Below are 10533 nucleotides of genomic sequence, written 5' to 3'. Positions count from 1 at the left end.
TATTTAAAGCCTAAAACAGAAATTGCAGATGAAATAAACGGGCAGCCAAAGAAGAAATAAATAATTAAAATAAATGATTACGAAGTTATAAATAAAGTATTAAGAAAGTATATAGAAAAAACGATAATGCTAAATTAAAATTATATATATATATATATATATATATATATATATATATATCTGAAAGGTTAAAGTAATAACTATGCAATTAAAAAAATTAAATTTGGACTTAAGTTTACAAAAGGAGATCAGTTCGTTTTTACAATGTATTATATTGTTACTTTGAAAGGAAGTAATTATAGGTATAGCTTCGCTTGTGCAGAAGCGACATGGCTTAGAGCCTGGGGTATAAGACTTAACTTTTTTATGATAGTCCATTTGATTGAGAAGGGGGTATTATTAGAGTTGCGTTTTTTAATTAAAATGGTTAGAGATGTTCCTTGGTTATTATTAGAATTATGGTTGTTAAAAGAAGAAAAGTGGTTTGCTATTCTTTTCTTAATTAATGTTGAAGTAGCGCCAATATATTATGTACTTTATTACAAGTTCGAGGTCTGATATTAATATAAATTTGCTGATTTTTATTAGTTAAATATTTTTAATTTTGTTCATTGTGATCAACAAAGGGTGGGGCAATGATAGTACGAGGACTATTTTGAAAGGGGATAATTAGTGTTGTTAGTGTTAGGATGACTGTTAGGAGAAATATTATTATTATCATCAATATTATTAATGTTATTATTAATAAAATTATTATTTTTAATATTATTATTATTATTATTATTATTATTATTATTATTATTATTGCTAATTGTATGCTTGTAGATGGAGGAGCTGCTCGTAGTATATTGGATTAGTAATTATATAAGATGGAGGATAGGAAGAAGGATAACTTGAAGACGAAATATTACTGTCTGTCATGGGAGGATTGCGTGAGAACTCAGTAATTGTGCATGAATATATAACATCTTTACGGATGCAATAATTATTGAGTAGGCAAATATGTGTGTTATTACAATTACAGTTAGTTTTTGGTTTAATTGGAAAATGCATCTTTTGGGCTGATTTAATTTTTTGTTATTAGATTTTAAGTTTCATTGTGCTAAATTAGGCATGTTGAATAAGACATCCTGATTGAGTTTTTATTTAAAATAGAACTATATCGGTGTGGGTATTTGAAAGGGTGTTGTACAATGTTGAAGAATTCCTTAGGTATATTAGTTTTGACATTTACGCTAAATGGAGGATTAAAGCAAATAGTTTTCTTTCTTCTGATGCGATTGGGTGAGTTAGAGGTATTACGATTAGTATTTTGGTTTGGAGTATATAAGTAGACTGGTTCATTGTTATTGATAGCGGCAGATCTTCTTATTTGAACTAGTTTCTTACGAGTCATATTGTGTGTGATTACAGATGTAAGGCGGCCAGCAGGAGGATCATAATGGTTCTATTCAATCTTTTCCTTGTGTTCTGAGTTCCTTATAGCATTATTGAAGAAAGTAGCATTTTGATTAAAAGTTTTGTTTTTTTTTATCAGCAGAAAGAGCAGAAATTCTTCTAGAGACGGTTGGTACTATAGATTTTATAATTGGGTTGGGGTGGTTCGAAGATTATGGACGTATAAAAGCGTAAGGTTGGGCTTATGACAGGGGCTATGAGTTTCGCTGTTAGGATTAAATGTAACATCTAGCAAATTCAAAGTTTTTTTTTGTTTCGTTCGATAATTATAGAAAGGCCAAAGTTATTAAAGAAGTTATGGAATTTTTAAATTGTGTCGTTGTACTCTCTTGGCCTGGCTCTTGAAGTAAAAAGGGAACCATCTCTATAAAGGTCCCATTGGATATTTTTAAAGTGGTATTTAAGTTCTTTCAGTAAGACGAGGCCCACTAAATCGGTAACTTCTGCAGAGGCAGAAGCACCCATCAAGATGTCAAAAATTATCAGGGGTGCCCTTTCTAGTCCAAAACTCATCGTTAAATTGTATAAGGGACTTTCTCGATAGGAGAATTAATATAATTTCTTTATTTGTTGTCAGATTTTGTTTTAGCAAAAATTAGAGTCTTATTTAAAAGGATCAGAGAAATCGATTGATAATAATTTTGGATGTCAAAGGTTATGAAGTTAAGGAAGTGTTTATTTTTAAGGGAGGCAAACCAATTAATTACGGAATCTGCATTTAGCCGAAGAGGAAAACTTACGTTTTCTTTAATAGAAGGGATGATTCTATCTAAGATATTTTTGCTTACAGCACCTAAGTCAGAGTTAGATGGGCAGATCAATCCGATGGAGGGGTTGTCATAGAAATAATTTCTACGATCCTTGAGGGTTAATCAAGGGATACCCGGGAAAATTATTTCAGTTAAGTTATGAATTTACATAGAAGTCAGTAAATGTTTAGCTGCAGAATTAATGGAATCTAAAGTTTTAGGAGGGACTATTTTATAAGATTTATTAAGTTCTTTATACAAAAGTCTTTTATATGTAGAATAGTAAAGGTTATAATAATTTTTGTCTCATCAGAAGGGCCGAATATATGTTTATTCATTTTAACTTTTTTCGATAAAATTATTTATTTTTCGAGTAATCGGATTACAATGGTGTTTTTTCTTTTCTAAAATGTAATTATTTTTACTAAATTTATTATGAAATTCTCAAACTCCTCAAGGTAAGGGTTGTATTTGGGGTGGACAGTGGTTTTTAATCCGTAAAATTTGCCAGCAATTCTTTCGATTTTCTTTTTTCTCTGTGAGAGTTGATAGGCAGTTCATTTGTTAAGATTTCTGGGTGAGGTTGGTCTTCAGAGGAAATAAGCGTTTTAAGTTTATTGTTAATGCATAAGTCATGGTGATGAGCCTTCCACCTTATATTTTTTAGGAAAGTGTTCAAAGCGAGACCAAATTTGTGGATGTATTCTTGTTGGGTAGGAATAGGGATATTTTTGACAGACAGAGGAATGTGTTCCTTTTCAAACATATCTGGAGAGAACAAAAAGCTCAACCAAGCGGGAGCTCATAATAAAATGAAAAATTACAATTAAATTTACCAAAATGATCCAAGGTGGTAAAACTAAAGTATATTATAAATATTAAAGAATTGATATTTATAAAGTAATCTCAACCAGATGTAAAAGCTCGATAAAATCCAATATGAGATAGAGCTTATAATAAGAGCAAATAGTTAATAGAACATGTTAAAAGACACTTTGTAAAAGAGTTAAAACTGATGTAATTTCAAAATGAAACACTTAATAAGTGGATAGTCTTTAATCTCCGGAGTTCAAAGAAATACTTTCCTTCTCATCAGATAATATATATATATATATATATATATATATATATATATATATATATATATATATATGTGAATAAAAAGGAAAAACCTAAAAGAGTAAAAACAAAATTAAATCAACGTTTCGTCCCCATTTCAAGGGACATCATCAGGATTTCTAGGCGAGGATGTACAGGAAGACGATCATATCACATGCGAAAGAGGAGAAGTTTAGTTCTCTTTCTGTTCTGGAGAGAAAAAAAATTCATGATGAAAAGAGAGGAGACTTATTGAATCTGCTTTAATTTCAAACATTAGCACCATCAAACAAAGAAAAGGATTTTATAATGTAGCCCCAATCATAGGTAATATAATAATAAATGAACAAAACATTAACTTAGATCCTGGTTGATGATGATAAAAAAAAAAAAAAAATGCATATATGTATATAACCCGACCCCCCTCCACACACTTGATATAAATTCTCTTTTCATCATGAAATTTTTTTCTCTACCGAACAGCAAGAGAACTAAACTTCTCCTCTTTCGCATGTGATATGATCGTCTTCCTGTACATCCTCGCCTAAAAATCCTGATGATGTCCCTTAAAATGGGGACGAAACGTTGATTTAATTTTGTTTTTACTCTTTTAGGGTTTTCCTTTTTATTCACATAACGTCTAAAGCATCATTTATATCTTGCTTTATTTTATTCATATATATATATATATATATATATATATATATATATATATATAATTCCATTTTAACTCCAAACAAGTCACAGTCCCAATTTGATGTAGGGGGCACTTATCCGGGACATAAGATGAAGGGATCCTACGTAACGAGATAAGGAGCAAGATTTATGTTCACATTTCACTTGAACTTCTGTATGTCAGTACAGTTAGGAAAGCACAATACCGGAAGTGAGTCCCAAACTATAGCGATTCTGGGTAAGTAATTATTGGAGTAGAAAGGTTTCTTATATCTAGGGATCGCTACTGTGTGAGGGTGGAATTTTGCTGCTTGTTGGGTTTTCCGAGAAATACAGGCAGAGGGATGCAACATTTCGTCGATGAGCAAGAGGTTAAATCTTAGATAACAGTTCAGGACCTATCAAGTTTTCGACTCTCCTTTGGACTAGGTTTAGGAGCGAGAGTGTTGTAGCAGATGCACCAGCCCAAATGTTACAACTATATTTCATAAATGGGCGAATTGTGGGCTTGAAGAGGTAGAGGATACTTTCAGACGTAAGTAACTTTCTAGCACGGTAGTGAGAGCTCACATTTCTCCCAGCGGCCCTGGCAATTCTCTCAAGATATATGTTACAGCTCATGTTTCCTGTGACATCAGGTCGAGACGTTTGAAAGAAGTACCTTCAGGTAATGTATCTAACGAGAAGATGTATTGTAATAATTGAAGTAAACAAGCTTAGTCTTGGCAGCATTAATGTCTCCATCCATTTTTGCACTGATTCCACCACAGATTGGAGATCTTTCGTCCGTGTTCCAGCCATTTCCTTAGATAAGTGTTCATTTATTTTTCCTTCGTGCCTATGATAGAGTGTGGTGTAATCAGCAAATAGCCCACTCCAGAGACAATTTTATCAGGGTGGTAATTTATACATATTAGGAATAATAAATGTCTACGGATAAACCCCTGAGATACAACTTTATTGATGTCATATTATGTAGATGTACGACCGTTGCGGACAACCTGGATTCTTCTCTTACTTAAGAAGGAATATTTAAAGTAATGTAATCGTCCATTGATACCGTAGGATATGATTTTCATAAGAAGACGATGTCAAAAGCATTAGATATATCTAGGGCCACCGTTCTACCCTCCACTTGTTTTATCCAGTGCATGATATATACATTCAAAGATTAGAGTTAGGATATATGCTGAAAAACAGGTTTGCTTATATCCATGTTGTTAATCGGTCAGAAGTTAACAGCTAGAGCTTAATTTATTATGGACTTATATATTTTGGCGAAAAGCAGTAGAAGGCTAATGAGGCGATAATTAAATGGGTCAAATCTTTCGCAAGAATTCCTGAAAACAGGTACCACAGAAACTGTCTTCTAGCAGTCAGGAAAACAATACCTGTTAAAGCATTTGTTGTAAAGGTTGGAGAGGACTGGAGCAACCTCGGGGAGTATTGTTTTAACTGCCACAGCCGGGATGATTTTTTATCGAAACATTTGAAATTTTACATAACGTGTATTCACACATGCATCAAGCTTTTTAATCAGTTTATGGGAGGAAATTTTGCTACAAAGAGGTCCATGCTGACCTTCGCAGAATCTACAACACTCCGCAAAACTTGGGTTTAAACACTTGAAATTTGAGATTGAGGTTACTTGAACATGAGTAAATATATTATATATATATATATATATATATATATATATATATATATATATATGCACATAAAATTATAAACCGTACAAAGGGCATAAGAAAAGTCCTGCGGAAATATTAGTATATACGATATCTAAACAAATAAAAATATCATTGAAATTGCCTGTCTATGTGTTTGTGTGTGTACATTTCTCTAGCTAAATACTCTGTCAATGTTTTGTCTACAGACTCGTGATTTTACATAAATGGTATTGAGATTTAGACAAATGTGTTTAATTCGTTTTCGGCAAGAAATTTTGTGTCAAAAAGTCAAAGTGAAACGATATGAGCATGGCATTTGCAATCGCTACCAAACTCTTAAGGCAATTTAAGGTATAAACACTTTAAAATTTAGATGTATGAGGGGTGTGCAATAAGTAATGCCCCTGGCCAAATTCCTATCCCAGTAGAGCAAGGAAACTTGCCACAGTTATTAGTCTTTCTCTACATAGGAACCACCCTGAGTTATGCATTTCTCCCATCGTTTAATGCAGCGCTGGAGACCGTTTTTGTAGAAGATTCCAAGTTGTTCTATCTTTCATGAAACCATCTTTTGTCCACGTTACATCACCCCCAAACAACACACAAGGAAAGCAGAACAATGCCTTTTTTAGTTCACATCCGCAAAGCCAACCTTTCCGTTGGTACCAGTCAGAATTAAAGCTACGAATACACACTTTGTTGTTGCTAATGCCTGGCTGAGATGTTTGAATATCAGGCGTTGAACGGCCTCTTTTCTTAATTTCAACTTTATCATGGAAAGGCAGCTGTGAAAACTAAATCTGTTGAAGTTCACTTACCGTCACAGAAGTTATTTCTTGGGGATGCAAGGAGGCCATGGTTAAATTCTTTTTATATCAATTGTGTTCAGAAAGGTAAGTACTAGGTAGTCTATTCGTAGAATATCAACTAGGGTAGAAGGAATACAATGTTTACGTCGTCCTCTTTTTGCGATTCAACCGAACCGGAAGTTCTAACTGAGTTGAATCGTACTTTTATAACTTTTAGATCACAGATTTTTATTAAGAAAAAAAAAGCTTTACTATTTAAAACGGTTTTATTTATAAAAAGCGTTTTGTTAATTAAAAATAGGCGTATAACAAAATAAGCTTGCCATTAAAATTGTCTTTTTTTAATACAAATCTTTTTTTAACTTTGCCATTATAAGCCGTCGAAAAAGGGATAATATGCAAACACATTTTAATTTAAAAAATACTATTTTAAATTGCGTACACATTGCAGAGTAATAAAAAAAATATAAATATATTTCTTTTAAAATTTACACATTAAATAAATTTTATGAGCTTTTCCCGCAGGCAAACAAACCAAAAACTTTTTTTAAATACATTTTATTTACAATTTTTAATAATTTATTTTTTCATAAAAACAAAAACTTTTAAATTTACTTGCTTGGTGTTATTGGATAACAGTTTTATTTAAAATTTAAAAATGTGCTTATAACTAAACTTACTTTGTAAATAAAATATAGAATAAAAAAAGTGTACATGTTTGTAATATGAGCAACATTTAAAAACATTTTAAACTAAAATGTATTTAAAAAATAAAATTGTCTTAGCTTTTCTATAGACAAAAAATGTACATATTTTTTTTATTCTGTAAAGTTTAACTACCAACAACCAAAATAGATTTCAAACTACATAAAAACACAAACAAAATAAGCCGCTAACATCGCATTCTACGAGCGTTTCGAACTCCGAAAACGACAGTTCCAAATTAGCTTTCATCCGCCGGCTGAAGCGGGCATGCGCATAAGCGAACTTCACTAAGAATGTGTACCTGCGAATTTCGCAGCTCTAAGCAAAGTTTTACTTTTATGCTTATATGAATATGGAGACACTTGTCGACATTAAGCTTCAGGATTATATATATATATATATATATATATATATATATATATATATATATATATATATATATATATATATATATAATTATTAATATGATATATTATCACCTAGAAAGGAAAAAAAATAAACGTATTATTTTTTCCGTGTATCGATAATATTGAGCAGAAATGACTTGGGGATGCTGCAGTTCCACAGCTCTAGGCACGAGCCGCCACCATTTATTATTCTTATTTTACTTGCTACCCTTATTTTTTATTCCACTGTAACTACAATAATAATAATAATAATAATAATAATCGTAATAATGATCATAATAATGATAATAACAACACTACTACTATAACTACTGCTACTACTACTACTACTACTACTAATAATAATCGTAATAATGATCATAATAATGATAATAACAACAACAATACTACTACTATTATTATTATTATTAATAATAATAATAATAATAATAATAATAATAATAATAATAGGTGCATTATGAACAATTCTTTAAAAAGCTTGTGGCTGGAAGGACACAACAGAATAACAATGCTGAAAGATATTGAGTAAGATAGTTGTATGCGGAGACTAGCACATAGGAGCTACAGGTGCTAGCCGCCATAGAGAAACTGCTATCGAAGTAAAACGCGAATGGAAGCTACATGGAATCATGTAAATTGAAAGGGTATAAGCGTAATTTACCCTCTAAAAAAGTTGTAGCATCAGTGATACCACACGAAATACTCCAACAGAGTCAAAAAGAACAGAAATATAGAGGAAATAAAACATTTGCCAGACCTGCATCGGAAAAGTGCAAGTATGGGGGATTATTGCAACCCAACATTTTGTGGAGATTAATGGTAGCTACCAAACAGGAAATCAATGGAAAGCTGTTGTTTTGATGACACACATTTATTTGCAAATGTTTTCAAAAGTACAGGAAATCTGGAAAGATTTCTTGTCACTCAGACTCCGGGGAATACAAAAGATTGTTCGCAAAGAAAAAATATTTGATGATGGTCTCTGTGAAATCTCCGTGTGATTACTCCTCCTCCTCCTCCTCCTCCTCCTCCTCCAACCTGATGATCTTATGAATCAACTTAACTCTTTACAGATGCAACATCCCCGTACATCAGGAGTCAATCCTGACTGGATCAGCAAATATCTTACGCCAGTTGCTTTTCACTTAATTGACCCTTCAACTATGCTCACTAGCTTTGATGTAAGATACCTCACTTTAGGGAAAGAAACCGGTGTAAATCGCTACAACACTGTGAAATTATTATTATTATTATTATTATTATTATTATTATTATTATTATTATTTTTATTATTATTATTATTATAAATAATAATAATAATAATAATAATAATAATAATAATAATAATAATAATAATATCCCGTATCTGATATCTTGAGTGTAGAAATCCACCTCTGGAGCAAACTACAGTAGGTTTCCAAAAACAGTTACCATATACATTTTTATTGTGTCTTAACTTGTATCCAATACCTTATGTAACTTTGGAACACAATAACATACACGTTTATTCGCTATAATAAAATATTAAATTCTATCCTACGAGAACCACAATCACAATGGCGCACACCTTGCAAGGAAGTAATTATTTATTTTCTTTCATTAACTAAATTATTAATACTACCATCAGTCTACACCGAGTATTATTACACACATTATACATACACCTCGTTGTCTATCTCCGTAACTGGTTCAGTAATTCATGCAAAATCCATCACATTTCTCTTTCCATATGCAAAAATAACAATTTCTTCCTCACACACTTCCATGTATTTTCATTGCCTGCGAATTCAAAAATCACTTATTACTGAATACACACCTACAAGAATAAATGAACACGCTGACAGTAACAAACATGGCCACATCTTTAGATCGGAATACACAGCAATTTTTTTTTTATTTTCCTTTACTTCTTAATTATCATACTTCATTTACAATATTGTCTTACATACCATATTCATTCCGGCATAAACGACAAGCCATGTTAGCACGATATTGCAAGTTTCACAGACCAGCGAGCAAGCTAGGATGGAAGCGAATTTGTGCGGAGGTGCATGAGGGAGGGATATCATATATGAGAGAGAGAATGGAAGGGAGGGTCAGATAGAGATAGGGAGGTACACAAAGTGAGAGAAAGAGAGAAAAATAAGTTTTGTACTCATTTTATTTGGGGCACTGATTCATGCCTGGCAAGACATTGTTTAAAGCGTTATTTCGTAGACATTGCAGCAATACTTTCACGCTGGCAAAGACGACAAAATTGTTTGCTTTTATTTCCTCGCCTTATTTACGCGTTGGAATCTTTGCACTGCCGGTAATTATTTTTCCTCTTTTTTTTCGTTTGCTCGACACGGTACTAGATGCTATTCGCAATGTTACATACTCGGTTACGTATGTTTTTTTTTTTTTTACAACGGAATAATTCATATTTAATGTTTAGTTACTATTTAGAAACTCACGTAGGTCACAGACGAAAACACAATTGCAGTTGTCTTATATTTATATATAAAAAAGATATTTCAGTGCAATTTAGATACTTTTTATATAGGCATCACCACTTATCAAGGCCAAGAGGTCACTTCAGGATAATGGTTAAAGAGTGTACAGTAGAAATTGGACTATGAAGTAATATTCCGAAATCCGTTTTTAGCATACGGAGGTTAATGCTGTCTATTCTGGCAGCCGTTCTTAAGTGAAGGATTTTAGTGTTTGGGTTACAACAACAACACCACTGCCAACAACGAAAGTATTTTGACTTTTTACGCGGGAGTTGGTGGGCCATACTAACACCGAGCAACGCCGGTTAATGAGTGATGCTAGTTATTAATGCTTATAGTAATACTACCACGAATAAAAATAATAAGAAGAAGAAGAGGAGAAGAAGAAGAAGAGGAAGAATACTAATATTACTACTACTACTTCTACTGCAACAACTACTACTGATAATAATAATACCTAGAATACT

The sequence above is a fragment of the Euprymna scolopes genome, chromosome 10, assembly GCF_053919585.1.
Source record: "Euprymna scolopes isolate OS-2025 chromosome 10, ASM5391958v1, whole genome shotgun sequence".
In the NCBI taxonomy this organism is placed as follows: domain Eukaryota; kingdom Metazoa; phylum Mollusca; class Cephalopoda; order Sepiida; family Sepiolidae; genus Euprymna; species Euprymna scolopes.
The sequence above is the reverse complement of the archived record's forward strand: the minus strand, read 5'-3'. Positions refer to the sequence as shown.